This window comes from Narcine bancroftii, unplaced genomic scaffold (genome assembly GCF_036971445.1).
Source record: "Narcine bancroftii isolate sNarBan1 unplaced genomic scaffold, sNarBan1.hap1 Scaffold_267, whole genome shotgun sequence".
Lineage (NCBI taxonomy): Eukaryota > Metazoa > Chordata > Chondrichthyes > Torpediniformes > Narcinidae > Narcine > Narcine bancroftii.
This window is the reverse complement of record NW_027212002.1, coordinates 222,052-236,820: the sequence shown is the minus strand read 5'-3', so window position 1 is coordinate 236,820 and position 14,769 is coordinate 222,052. Positions and strand designations below refer to the sequence as shown.

General features: G+C 46.4%; 1 long non-coding RNA gene across 1 annotated transcript; it reads right to left on the bottom strand.

Annotated features, from left to right (window-relative positions):
* Positions 1–4,953: 4,953 nt before the first annotated feature.
* Positions 4,954–12,952, bottom strand: LOC138750790 (uncharacterized). The gene is made up of 3 exons (XR_011349506.1): positions 12,824–12,952; positions 10,987–11,130; positions 4,954–5,236 (listed from the first exon to the last, which is right to left on the bottom strand). It is a non-coding gene; the product is annotated as an uncharacterized lncRNA (long non-coding RNA).
* Positions 12,953–14,769: the final 1,817 nt, after the last annotated feature.

Genomic DNA, 14,769 nt, shown 5'->3' with positions numbered 1-14,769 from the left:
AGCATTTAACACCATCATCCCCTCCAAACTGACCAGCAAACTCCAAGACCTGGGAGTTAACACCTCCAGACCACAATCAGTGAAGGTTGGTAAGAATATCCCCTCCACGATCTCCATCAGTACCAGAGCACCACAGGGCTGTGTTCTTAGCCCCCACTCTACTCACTTTACACCCACGACTGTGTGGCTCGGTACATCAATAATATCCCCTACAAATTTGCTGACAATACCATGGTCGTGGGTTGTATAAAGGAAGGGGATGAGTCCACATGCAAGAGGGAGTTTGAAAACCGAGCTGAATGGTGCATCAACAACCTCGCACTCAATGTCACCAAAACCAAGGAGTTGATTGTTGACTTCAGGAAAGGAAAGCCAGAGTTTTAAAATCCAGTGTTCATTGAGGGATCAGGGTTGGAGAGGGTGAGCAAATTTAGGTTCTTGGGAGTCACCATCTCAAAAAATCTTCCTGGACCCAACACCAATGACCTCGATAAGAAAGCACGTCAGTGCATCTACTTCCTCAGGGGTTTGTGGAGGTTTGGGACGACACCAGAAACCCTGGCCAATTTCGACAGAGATGTGGTGGAAAGTGTGCTGACTGGCTGCATCATGGTCTGGTATGGGGACACCAATACCCCTGAGAATAAAGCCCTCCAAAAGGTCGTGGACACAGCCCAGGACATCACAGACAAAACTCTCCCCACTATTGAGTTTATCGACAGGGAATGGTGCTGTCAGAAAACATAAGCAATTATCAAAGATCCACACTCTCTCTTTCTCTTCTCACTGCTGCCATCGGGAAAGAGGTCTCGGTGCCTCAAGACTCACACCCCCAGGTTCAGGAACAGCTGCTCCCCCTCCACCTTCAGACTCCTCAACAACAAACTCAATCAGGAACTCATTTCAGGACTCTTGCAGCACTTTATTGATTTTCTTTGTTTTCAATTCTTTTATCTTTCCAGGTTTCCACTGAACCGTTTATTTTTGCACGACCCATTCGTGGTAATTCGGCCGTGTCCGCAGGAAAAAGGGAATCTCAGGGTTGGATGTGATGTCGTGTATGTTCTCTGCCAATCAATGGGAAATCTCCAAGTCTTCAATCTTGGTGCAAGAGCCCATGAGGTGCAAACCAACCATCTCCTGTCCAAGCTGCAGATTGCAAGGGCTGTAAAGTGCTGCCAACGCCTGTTCACACCGAGTACTGCATGCATGAAGCGAGGGCGAGAGAGAGAGAGAGAGAGAGAGAGAGAGAGAGAGAGAGAGAGAGAGAGAGAGAGAGAGAGAGATCTAGGTATAATACCACCACCTGGTGTCCGGACTCGCGAACTACAGGATACATGATTTTTATTTTTCATGGGAGTGTTGGAGAATGAGAGGAGACTTGATTAAGGTTAACAAAATAGAGCAAGATGGATAATATGGAGCTCCAATGAACAGGGAGGTCTCACCTGTGAAGGAGCAAGTGTGAGATCTCCCAGTTCATTCTTGCTCGGGCAGTGGTGGCCAATTCAAGACAGCTCCAATTAGGGGAAGAGAATATGCTGTTTCAGGTCATGGGTTTGAAACGGTTTCCCCAGTTGTGCCATTCAGACTCAAGAGAGCAGATGCTTGCAGACAGGAAGGAAACCTAGTTTTATTGTGGAGAATTGCTTGTTTTTCGGGGTGAAGGTTGTTTGTGGTCTGAGATTCCTCAATGGAAACATAGAAAATAGATGCAGGAGTAGGCCATTTGGCCCTTCAAGCCTACACCGCCATTCATTTTGATCATGGCTGATCATCCACTCAGTACCCTGTTACAGTTCTCTCTCCATACGCCCAGATCCCCCTAGTCACAAGTACTAAATCTAACTCTCTCTTAAATATAGCTATGGAACCGGCCTCAATCACTTCCTGTGGCAGAGAATTCCATAAATTCACCACCCTCTGAGTGAAAAAATTCTTCCTTATCTCAGTCCTAAATTCTACTAAATACTTTACAATGGAAGCAACAATTTTCCTTGTGCCTGATTGTTACATAGCTGGTAAAATGTCTCAAATCTATCACTCAGCCAGTACTTTTGGTCATTGATTTGGAATGATGGCTTGGGAATATTTATCCCATGGTTCATCCAAAGCTCTTAAAGTGACAGTGTGGAAGGAGTTTGTCTGTTCTTTGAGTTTTCTGCCACCCTTGAGAACATAAAAAGTGTCTGTGAATTGTGGTATTGGTGAGACACAAGCTTGTTTTGCCCTCTTTTTGTTCTGTATGTCTATAAAGTTTCAGTTTAGGGATAAAATGTCCAGACACTGTTCTGTTCAAAAGTCTAGTAACTAAATCAGATTCTCCCGAGTTCTTGTCATGGATATGTATCAAGAAGCCTGTTTAGCAGCAGTCGTGTTGCATTAGAGGGGCACATACAATTTTCAAAAATAATGAGTTTGAAACCAGAAAAAGATCAGGTCGTGCCCAAAGGTTCATCTGTGCTGTTGAATTGAATTGATGCCCCCAGGACCAGAATGTGCACTTCCACCCCATGGTCTTGAGCTTCCCAATTCGCCAATGAACTTACGGCCCCCTTGAGCTGTGGAGTGTGGGAGGAAATCCACACAGACACCAAGAGGATGTAGAAACTTCTTGCAGTCAGTGCTGACTTGATCCTGGGGTGACTCGTGCTGGAGAGGTGGGACTACTGTCCTGCCTTCACCTTGTGATGGCTGATTTTTGTCTGTTGGTGGATGGAGGTCTGACATGATATTCCCTTGGCCTTGAGGGAAAGAAGAGTAGAAATTGCAAGGGCTCTGACAGAAATATTTAAAACCTGTTTATCCACGGGTGAGGTGCCAGAGGAATGGATGTAATCTAATGTTCCTTTGTTTAAAAACGGCTTCAAAAGCCAACCAGGTGAGCCTGACAGTGATAGGTTAATTATTGGAGGGTAATCAGAGAGTACCTCGAAAAGAATCTGTTCAACCATCGCATAGAATACGGGAGTCGGGCAGTGAGGTTGAGACTAGACAAGATATTGGTGAGGCTCTTTTGTGAGTTCTGTGTGCAGTTCTGGTCACCAAATGAGAGGAAAGCTATCAATAAAGTAGAGAGGGTGCAGAGAAGATTTACGTCAATGTTACCTGGATATCAGCAACTAGATTACAAAGAAAGATTGAGCAAATGAAGTCTTTATTCTTTGGATTGTAGATGGTTGAGAGGGGATTTGATCGAGGTCTTTAAAATTACTAGGAGGATAGAACGAGTTGATGTGGATAAGCTTTTTTCATTGCGAGTAGCAGAGATTGAAACAGGTCTTGAGTTAAGAGGCAAAAGTTTGGAAGGAACATGAGGGGGAACTTCTTGACTCAGAGTGGTGGTTGAGTGGAGTGAGCTTCCGGGAGAAATAGTGGCGGCTGGGTCCATTTTGTCATTTCAGGGAAAATTGGAGGGGAGGGGAATGCAGAGAGGTGGTACGAGAGGAGAGTATTTAGTTCAGTGCAGACAAGAAGGGCCAAATGACCTGTTTCTGTGCTGTAATTGTCATAGGGTTAAAATGTGTGGCAGTAACTTGGAAGTCCGATGCGTATTTGGGAATGGGTCGATGGCCACACTGAAATAGGCCGTTGTATCCCACTTGAAATAATTACATCAAATTCACGGAACAAATTTGAATTTCTCTTTTGAAGATTTTGGATGTGTATTTACCAATTGTAGGAATTAAGTTGTAATTACCCAACATGAACTTTCTGACTCCTAAAACCAAGAAAAGCAAGATTTTATTTGAGAGTTTTGCTCAATTTTTATAAATACTATCTAGATGTTTTCTCTCTTTATTGTTTTCTATTGGGCAGCTATGGGAGGGGTTACTTTTTAAATCACTATGTATTAATTTTATCTTATTTTCAAAGAAGAAATTCAAGTTTTTTAATGCATATGTTAAATTAAATGTAAAAATGTTACAAATAAGATAAATGATGAATTGTTTCAGGAACTGGCGATCTTCCACGAGTGCCATTAACTCCAGGCAGCAGGAATGTGTGAACGAAACACAACACTGGCCAGAACACGGGTAAAAGTGCCCAACAAGGTGCTGATGCCATCTTGATTTTAATGTAGGTGACACCGAGGAATGCGTTGGGGCAGAGATGGTCTATGGACAGCCAATACGGACACCTTGGGGAAAAAAGCCTGCACCACCAGTAGGGATGGACAATGGTGGGTAATGAATAAGCAAATATTAGACACACCGAGAGAGAGAGAGAGAGAGAGAGAGAGAGAGAGAGAGAGAGAGAGAGAGAGAGAGACACACACACAGACAGACCCGATTGGTTCGTGAGGTGCCTGTAATGCAGGTTAATGATTTTCCCCACCTGATTGGTTCAGGGTTTGCCTGGGACGCTGGTTAATGATGTGCCCCAACACTTGGGCACTGAGGCTTCGGGTTTCCACCCATTTGTTTCCAAACGTCTGTTTCTACGCCTCTTGATTCAATCTTCTGTTTCCTCCCTTTGTTTCCCTGCCTCTTTTTACATCCCTCTGTTTTCAACCCTCTCTTCCCTCCCCTCTGTTTGAATCCATCTGTTTGCAGCCCTCTGGTTGCATCTCGGTTTCAACATCTCTGTTTCCACCCTTCTTTTTCCACACCTCTGACTCCATGTGGTGTCTACTCCTCTTGCTTTTGACCCCTCTGTTTTGAGCCCTCTCATCTGTCTCTGCCCCTGCAATTCTGCCCCACTGAATAAAATGCTTAATCGTGCAGTGAGTTCACTCTGACACCAGGGGGAGATATTGCGCCTAATGTGGACTTTTGCAGTTTGCCCATCTTGACACTGGAGGGCGGTGTGGTCCCAAATTCTCTCAACTACATCTCCATCTACCCTCACTGATTCACCAAAATTAACTCAATCATTTTTAGGTTTTTTTGAATCTTGAATATTTGTAAAACACTCTTTATTCCAATGTTTAATTTTAGAAGTGTTTGGGTCATTAAGAAATTTGGTGGTGTCTTTGTGCCCAGATATAAATACCAGCAACTCATTTTTCTGGTTGAGGCTCTTGTTAAATGTTGTTTGACATCACAAAGTACTTTCCAAGGACATCCTCCCTTCATGGAATGAGATCCTGTCCAAGGACATCCTCCCTCCATGCAATGAGATCCTGTCCAAGAATGTCTATCCTCCATGGAATGAGATCCTGTCCAAGGACGTCCTCCCTCCATGAAATGAGATCCTGACCAAGAACGTCTCCCCTCCATGGAATGAAATCCTGCTGTATAAAGGTTACAGGAAAAATTTCAAGCGGAGCACATAATGGGAAGGTGAAAAGAGTCCTTGGCGAGTGGGTGTAGGGAGAGCCCCAATGCATTTTCTACCCTCATGGAAAACCAGAGAGGGAATGGGACCACTCAAGGTCAGTTGGAATTTAAAAATTACACATAAAGCACAGTTACAGGCTCTGCTTCCCAAATTCCCATCGAATTGGCAAACCCTGTATGTTTTGAAGCATGTGAGGAAACCAGAGGAAACCCACAGACACAAGGAGAAAGTACCAACTCCTTACGGACAGCGCCAGATTTGAAACCCGGTCACTGAGGCTGTGACAGTGTTGCTTGGAGTCTGAGGATATGGTTGTGTTACTGACTGGGTGTTTTCCACCAGTATTTACTAAAAAGGACATGGTGGATATTTGGGCATGTTCATGGGTTCAGATGTTTTGAGAGGAAGTGTTGGGATTTTTTTGGGGAGTCTGAGCCCTTCATCAGGAGTGCAGGAAAACACTTGAATAAAAAGATAGGGGAGAGGAAAAGTCAAAAAAGTAACAGTTAAGGGGATACAGGTGGGAGGGTAGAAGTGAGAAATGGGGGGAAAGAGGACAGGGAACCATAGCTCTGATAGAATGAAGGGAAAGGGACATGAGAGGAAAGGAGGCAGGTGGGGAAATAGAGACCAGAGGAGAGGTCTTACCAGAAATTTGGAGGTCGATATTGATGCTATCTGATTGGAGACTTCCAAGATGGAATTTGTACTAGGCCTTGATTTGGCAATGCTTGAGGCCATGGACAACCATGTTGAGTGGTAATGGGATGTGGAATTAAAATGGTCTGCCCCTGGGAGATCCTGCTGTTGGAGCCATCAGAGTGAAGGTGACCAATGAAATGATTTTTCCAGTTTGCATCCAATCTACCCAGCATAGAGGAGGCCACGTCAGGATCAACAGATCCAGTGGAGGACCCTGCGGGTTCATCAGTGAAGTTTTGTTTCATAGAGTCAGGTTCCAAGGGAACAGTTGATGGGAAGGAATGAGCGAATCACTGATGGAGCAATCACAACAGAAAGGAAGGAGGTGTCTGATGGCAGGAGTGGTGGAAGATATATGGGGTGGGAGGCAATGACCAGGAGAATTCTGTCCTTGTTATATTGAGGGGGGTGGGGGAGGAGGGGCAGGGCTGGGAATAGAGATATGGGCAAGGGCATTAGGCCAGATATCCTGGACCAAATGTGCCACACAAGCACATATGTGAGCTGAATTCATCACCTCACAAACATACGTCACTTGCTTAACTAGTCGACTGCCGAGCAGCATCCCATTCCAGGAGCTGCTCAAGCTGTTACTATTCTATGATCAAAAAATATTCTGATCAGTGCCTGGTCCCAAGGGTGTTGGATAATAAATTTGTACCTGGATTATGCTGATTTCAGATTTTAGCAAAACAATGACACACTCCAACTAGAAGGGTCCATGGACCAGGGGTGGGGGGGGGGGGAATGGTGGAAGAAGGGTGATGGCAGTGCTGGATATGGGATAATGCAGCAAAGGTGCTGGGGGCACGAGATTGCGATGGCAGCCTCGGGTCATCTACAACAAATTGGGCATCCATCGACGGTGAATTGGTGGTGCCGGACTCTGTTTTATCCATAACATAACATAACATAACAATTACAGCACGGAAACAGGCCATTAGGCCCTTCTAGTCCGCACCGAACCAAACACCCCTTTCTAATCCCACCTCCCTGCACAATGCCCATAACCCTCCATCTTCTTCTCATCCATATACCTGTCCAACCTTTTCTTAAATAATACAATTGACTCCGCCGCCACTATTTCTCCCGGAAGATCATTCCACACGGCTACCACTCTCTGAGTAAAGAAGTTCCCCCTCATGTTACCTCTAAACCTCTGCCCCTTAATTCTTAACTCATGTCCTCTTGTTTTAAACTTTCCTCCTCTTAACGGAAATAGTCTATCCACATCCATTCTGTCTATCCCTTTCATAATCTTAAATACTTCTATCAAATCCCCTCTCAACCTTCTACGCTCCAAAGAATAAAGACCCAATCTGTCCCATCTCTCCCCATACTCCAGATGCTTAAACCCAGGCAACATTCTGGTAAACCTTCTCTGCACTCTCTCCACTCTGTTTATATCCTTCCTATAATTAGGCGACCAGAACTACACACAGAACTCCAAATTAGGCCGCACCAACGTCTTATACAATCTCAACATCACCTCCCAACTCCTATATTCCATGCAATGATTGATAAAGGCCAGCATACTAAAAGCCTTCTTCACCACCCTATTCACATGAGTTTCTACCTTCAGGGAACGATGTACCGTCACTCCTAAATCTTTCTGCTCTTCTGTATTCCTCAATGCTCTCCCATTTACCACGTATGTCCTGTTCTGATTCTTCTTACCAAAATGAAGCACCTCACACTTATCAGCATTAAATTCCATCTGCCATTTTTCAGCCCACTTTTCTAAGCAGCCCAAATCCCTCTGCAATCCTTGAAAACCTTCTTCATTATCCACTATTCCACCTATCTTAGTATCGTCTGCATATTTACTAATCCAATTCACCACCCCATCATCTAGATCATTAATGTATATAACGAACAACAATGGGCCCAATACAGATCCTTGAGGCACACCACTGGTCACCGGCCTCCAACCTGACAGACAATTATCCACTACCACTCTCTGGCCTCTCCCTTTCAGCCAATGTTCAATCCATTTGACTATCTCAAAATTTATACCTAAAGACTGCACCTTCCTAACTAACCTTCCATGTGGTACCTTATCAAAGGCCTTACTGAAGTCCATATAGACAACATCCACTGCGCTACCCTCATCCACATTCCTAGTCACCTCTTCAAAAAATTCAATCAGATTGGTCAAACATGACCTTCCTCCCACAAATCCATGTTGAGTGCAGCTGATCAGACCCTGTCTATCCAGATGTTTATAAGTACTATCTCTAAGAATTTTCTCCATTAATTTACCTACCACAGACGTCAAACTTACAGGCCGATAGTTGCCAGGCTTCCTCCTTGAACCCTTTTTAAATAACGGAACCACATGCGCAATGCGCCAATCCTCCGGCACTATCCCCATATCTAATGACATTTGAAAAATTACCGCCAGAGCCTCTGCTATTTCCTCCTTCACTTCTCTCAATGTCCTGGGGAAGATCCCGTCTGGTCCCGGAGACTTATCCACCTTTATATTCTTCAAAAGCCTTAAAACTACACCTTTTGTAATCTCTATATTCCCCATATTTACCCAATTTGCTTTTTTTTTTGTCCCACATCTCCCAATATCCTTCTCCTTAGTGAATACCGAAGAAAGGAAACTGTTCAATATCTCCCCCATTTCTCTAGGTTCCACACACAGTTTTCCACTCTGATTTTCTAAGGGACCAATTTTGTCTCTAGCTTTCCTCTTACCATTAACATATTTGTAGAACTCTTTTGGATTAGTTTTCACCCTGCTTGCCATAGTTTTCTCGTACCTTCTTTTAGCTTTCCTAATTCCTCTCTTAAGATTCCTCTTACATTCAATGTATCTTTCAAACATCTCCTTAACTCCATGCTTCTTATATCTAATGTACGCCTCCCTTTTTCTTCGAACCAAGTTTCCAATATTCCTTGAAAACCACGGCTCTCTCCAACTTTTGCCCCTCCTTTTAACCTAACAGGAACATAAAGCTTTTGCACTCTCAAAATCTGATCTTTAAAAGACTTCCATCTCTCTACTACATCCTGCCCATAAAACAAATTGTCCCAATGCACACCCTGCAAGTCCTTTCGCATCTCCTCAAATCTAGCTTTTCCCCAATCAAAAACCTCAATCCTTGGCCCTGATTTCTCTCTTTCCATAATGACATTGAAGCTGATGGCATTATGATCACTGGACCCGAAGTGCTCGCCAACACTAACCTCCGTCACTTGACCCATCCCATTTGCCAACAGTAGATCTAACACTGCTCCTTCTCTGGTCGGCACCTCTACATATTGTTGTAAAAAACAATCTTGCACACATTTCACAAACTCTAACCCATCCATTCCTTTCACAGAATGTGTTTCCCAATCTATATGTGGAAAATTAAAATCTCCCATAATTACAACCCTGTGCTTATCACAAATATCTACTATCTCCCTACAGATTTGCTCCTCTAGGTCTCGGTCCCCTCCAGGTGGTCTATAATACACCCCTACAAGTGTAACCTCTCCTTTCCTACTCCTCAGTTCCACCCAAATAGCCTCCGTGGATGTGCCCTCTAATCTATCCTTCCTAGGCACCGCTGTAATATTTTCCCTGACAAGCAATGCAACCCCACCTCCTCTTGCCCCTCCGACTCTATCACACCTAAAACAACGAAACCCAGGGATATTCAGTTGCCAATCACATCCCTCCTGCAACCATGTCTCACTAATCGCTACCACATCATACTTCCAAGTATCAATCCACACCTTCAGCTCATCCACCTTTTTTACAATACTCCTGGCATTAAAATATATGAATTTCAGGGATTTCCCATTTTTTAATCCCTGTTTTCCCTCATCTTTAAGAACAACATTATTTACTTTTCCTGCCAATTGCCCTTCATCTTCTTCCAGAGCATTTCCCTTCTCTATCACCTGCCCATCCATATTCAAATACTTACTACAAACTTTCATTGTTTGCATTCTAACCTTCTCCTTACTGCTCTGTACTATTTTGTTCCCTCCCCCAAACCATTCTAGTTTAAAGGATCCTGAGTAGCCCTAGCAAATACCTCTGCCAGGATTCTGGTCCCCCTGGGATTTAAGTGTAACCCGTCCTTACTGTACAGGTCACATCTCCCCCAAAAAAGGTCCCAGTTATCCAGAAACTTAAAACCCTGCCCCTTACTCCACCCCTTCAGCCACATGTTAATCCTCCACCTCATTCTATTTCTATTCACACTGTCACGTGGCACAGGGAGTAATCCAGAGATTACCCCCTTTGCGGTCCTTCTTTTTAACTCCCTACCTAACTGCCTGTACTCACTTTTTAGGACCTCTTCTCTAATTCTCCCTATGTCATTGGTACCTACATGTACCACGACCTCTGGCTCCTGTCCCTCCCACTTTAGGATATCCGGGACACGAGCAGCAACATCTCGGACCCTGGCACCAGGGAGGCAAACCACCATCCGGTTCTCCTTGCTGCGTCCGCAGAATCCCCTATCCGTCCTCTTAACTGGCTCCTATAAAGTAAAGAGTCCCTAGGGTTCCCCGCGTTGCCAACAGGGGAAATTTGTGCACGAATTGAGGGTGGGTCGGATCCGGTCATGTTTGGCACCCAACCCGAAAATGTTCGGTGGATGGAATTTTGGGTGAAAGAATTTGTACCTGTCACTTGAAAGTGGCATCACAGTTTTGTAAAGAAAGCCCTTGCCATCTTGGCCATCAGAAATCGAAGAAATGAGTGCAGGAGCTGGGATGTCACGGTGAGGTTGTGTCAGACATGGGTGAGGCCCAATTTGGAGTAGTGTGTGCAGTTCTGGTGACCTGACGACAAGAATGATATCAGGAAGACTGAAAGAGTGCGGAGAGGATTGACTAGGAGGTGGCCGTGCCTTCAGGAGTTGAGTTCTAGGGATAGATTAAACCAGTTAGGACTTTTTTCCTTGAATCAAAGAAGAATGAGGAGAGATTTGATCAAGCTTTGCAAAACGACGAGAGGGATAGAAACAGAAAAGGCGAGCGGGCTCTTACCACTTTGATGAGGAGAGATCAATCCAAGAGGACATAACTTTAGGGTGAAAGGGGAATCATTGAGGGGCAACTTCTTCACTCAGTGAGTCGTGGGAGTGTGGAATGAGCTGGCATCTCCTGTGGTGGGCACCGGCAGTTTTCAGTCTGAAGAATAAATTGGATAGATCCGTGGTTGGAGAAGGTGGGCTGGGTGCAGGTCAGTGGGACGAATGGTCTGATGTTTTCAGCGCAGACGAGAAGGGCCAAATGGGGTTTCATCCGTGTTGTTTTTTTTTATGGTTTTAATGCATGCCATGAGATTTTGCCCAGTCACTTGACATCCCTACAGAGAGAGAGACCCCAGACTGACTCTTGACGTGACAGACCCCAGACTGAATCTTTACATTTAAACAGACAGCAGAGTCATTGGCCCAAAAGAGCTCAGACCACGCCAAGACGCCCATGAACCAGACGCCCCGACACCCCCTCCCCCCACCCCCCCCAATCCCCACGCCATTTGAAGAGTGGTCAAAAACCATGTTGGCTTGGGGTGAACAACAAACCCCTTGCAGACGGGGCCAGATTTGAACCAGGGTCACGAACGCGACCTCCTGTGGCATAAATATTCCCAGGCCATCACCCCAAACCCATGCTCCAAGGCACTGGGAGAGCCAAGGGCTCAAATTCAACCCAATGGTGCATTGGAGAAGTTTGAACTGCTGTCGGACCATCAGGAGAGGAACGAGTGGGTCTTGTTGAAGTTCTCAGCTGTCATAGACCACGAAATGCTTTCAAAGCAACAGTCCAAGGACAAGCCCCAAAACCAGGAGATCTCTGGCATGAGTCGAGGCTCCTCCGACCCTCCCCGAGCTGGGGGCATTGGTTCCTGTTTCCACCCCATGAACTCCTGTCAACGGAGGAACCACCTTGATGGGGTCTCGACCCCAACGAGGAAGGTCGAAGCCGCCCCTTGTTTCAATGTCCAGCAACATTCAGCCTGATCCCCCCCACCTGAAGGATCAGCCACTGAAGTCTTGGCCAGATTCCAGCCCCGGTCTGGCTCTGGTCTCCATCCCCGGGGCCAAGAGTGCGACAGCATCAGTTCAGGGGCTGTTCGTCCACGGGTCCAAAGCAGGTGAGTTTTTCTCCCCCCGCGGGCCCCCTCCTGCTCCCCCCGCGGGCCCCCCCCTCCCCGCGGGCCTCCCCCTCCCCGCGGGCCCCCCCCCACTCCCCCCCCTCCCCGCTACCCCACCTCCCCGATCCCCCCCTCCCCGCTCCCACCCCCTCCCCGCTCCCCCCCGCTCCCCCTCCCTCCCCGCTCCCCCCCTCCCCACTCCCCCCCCTCCCCGCTCCCCCTCCCTCCCCGCTCCCCCCCTCCCCACTCCCCCCCTCCCCGCTCCCCCCCCTCCCCGCTCCCCCCTCCCCGCTCCCCCCCCTCCCCGCTCCCCCTCCCTCCCCGCTCCCCCCCTCCCCGCTCCCCCTCCCTCCCCGCTCCCTCTCCCTCCCCGCTCCCCCTCCTCCCCCTCCTCCCCCTCCCCTCCCCTCTTCTCTCTCCCCCCCTCTCTTCCCCCCCCCCCCCCCGAACCTGTGGTTTTCAGCCTGAGATGTTGCTGCCCTGAGAGGAAGGTAGGAAGCCTGGTTTTACTGTGGCTGCTTTTTCTGGGGTGGTTCTTTGAGTTGTTGGGGTGAAAGGAATCCGGTGTTTGTGGAAGCCCCTGTTTGTGGGTAGTTTGCAATCTGGTGTTCCATGTGGTTCGTGGGTATTGAGCCAGAGAAATGTGTTGCTTTAATGTGTGTGGTTTTCGGTGCCTGCAACTTTAGCTCTTGCCTTGGGATGATGGTTTTGGGATGTTTGTACCTGATTGTGTCTGAGGTTTGCCTCTGAAGTGTGGGCTGCTGAGGGATGTAGGTGGGCAAGGGCTGGGTTTGGGGATTGCATGGGAAATGGGGAATTTTCATTTGCTCTTGACTGCAAGAAGCACTTCATTTCACTTTCTGCTCCTGTCACCCTATCTGCCTTATGCATGAATGAAGTGGTTTGTGTCATATTGCACTTTATGACAGGACAATCAATTGAATTTTGATCTTGGCATGTTTCGCAGAATGTTCTTAAAGTGACAGTGACCCAGGTTCATATCTGTCCCCGTGTCAGGAGTGTTTTTATGTCACCCTTCACAAAATGGGAAGGTGAATGGGGGTATTTGTGTGGTTCTGTTCTGAATGTTGAAAGTTTCTGTCTCTGGATGGACAGTTCAGGGGTGAAATGTCCTGATGTCAATTCTCCTTTGTTCACACGAAGCGACTCGTCCGATTTCTGTCGCGACGCAAATGCTGGAGAGGCTCAGCAGGTCAAGGTGTGAACTTTATATAGTCCGGAGACTTGCCCTGATAAAGGGCTCAAGCCTGAAATGCTGATGGTATGTTTATCTGAACACTGTCTGGAGCAAACAAACCAGGGTCTCCAATCAGAATGACAGTCCTATCGATGCAACATTTAAAAATCTTTAGGTTCATCTGTGTCTTAAATCTTTAACGTTATACCTGCAGGACAATAACAGGCCCTTCACCCCCAATTAATCTCCAATCTCCGGAGAACATTACAGCACAGAAACAGGTCCTTCGGCCCTTCGAGTCTGTGCTGAACTATGATTTGGCCCATGCCCACTGATCTGCCACCAGTCCGTAGCCCACCATACCCTTCCCATCCACATCCCCATCCAAATTCTTCAATATTAAAATGGACTCCTCGTTCACCATCACCCAGCAGCTCATTCCACATTCCCTCGACTCTCTGAACAAATATCCTCCAATTTTTTCTCTCCACTTTTCCCATTTCACTCTTATCCCAAATCCACTGGTTTGTCTCTGAGTGGATATCGCTGACCTCCATTTACTGTCTATCCACCTCATAATTTTAAATACCTCTATCAAATTCTCACTCATTCTTCTACCCTCCAGGGTATGTTATGTTATTCTTCTACCCTCCAGGGAATAAAGTCCTAACCTGTTAAACCTTTCCTTGGAACTGATTTCCTGAAGTCAGAGCAACATCCTAGTGAATTTTCTCTTTCAATCTTATTGATATCTTCCCTGTCATTAGGTGATCACAACGGCACACAAGACTCCAATTTTGGCCTCACCAATTTCTTGTGAGGCTTCACCGTAAACTCCACACTTTGAAACTCAGTACTTTGATAGATGAAGGCCAAGAGGACAAAAACTCTCTTTCCAACTCTATCCACCTGTGACAGCACTTTCATGGAATGACTCCTGTTTCCCAGTTCCCTCTGTTCTACCGCACTCTTCGGTGCCCGACTGTTCGCCGTCTTTTCGTGGTTTGTCCTTCAAAACGCAACACCTCACAGTTGTTCATGTTAAATTCCATCTGCTGTTTATTCCAGCTGGCCCAGATCCCTCTGCAAGCTTTGAAAACCTTCGTTGCTGTCCACAACGCTTCCGATCTGAGTATTGTCTGCAAACTTGCTGATCCAATCACCACATTGTTGTCCAGATTGTGGATCTCGATGACAAACTACGCTGGTCCCAGCACCGATCCCTGCAGCACACCACTAGTCACAGTCCTCCAGTCTGAGAAGCTATTGTCCACGGCCACTCACTGGCTTCTCCCACACAGACCATGTTTTTGAATATTTTAAGATGAGATTTCACCTCCAAAGTACAGAGGACCTATGGATAGATGCTAAAATTCTCAAAGATACACTACACTTAAAATTGTGTCATTTCACAAGATAAAGGAACTGAAGTAGGCCATTCGGCCCATTGAGTCTTCTCCTCAACTCCACC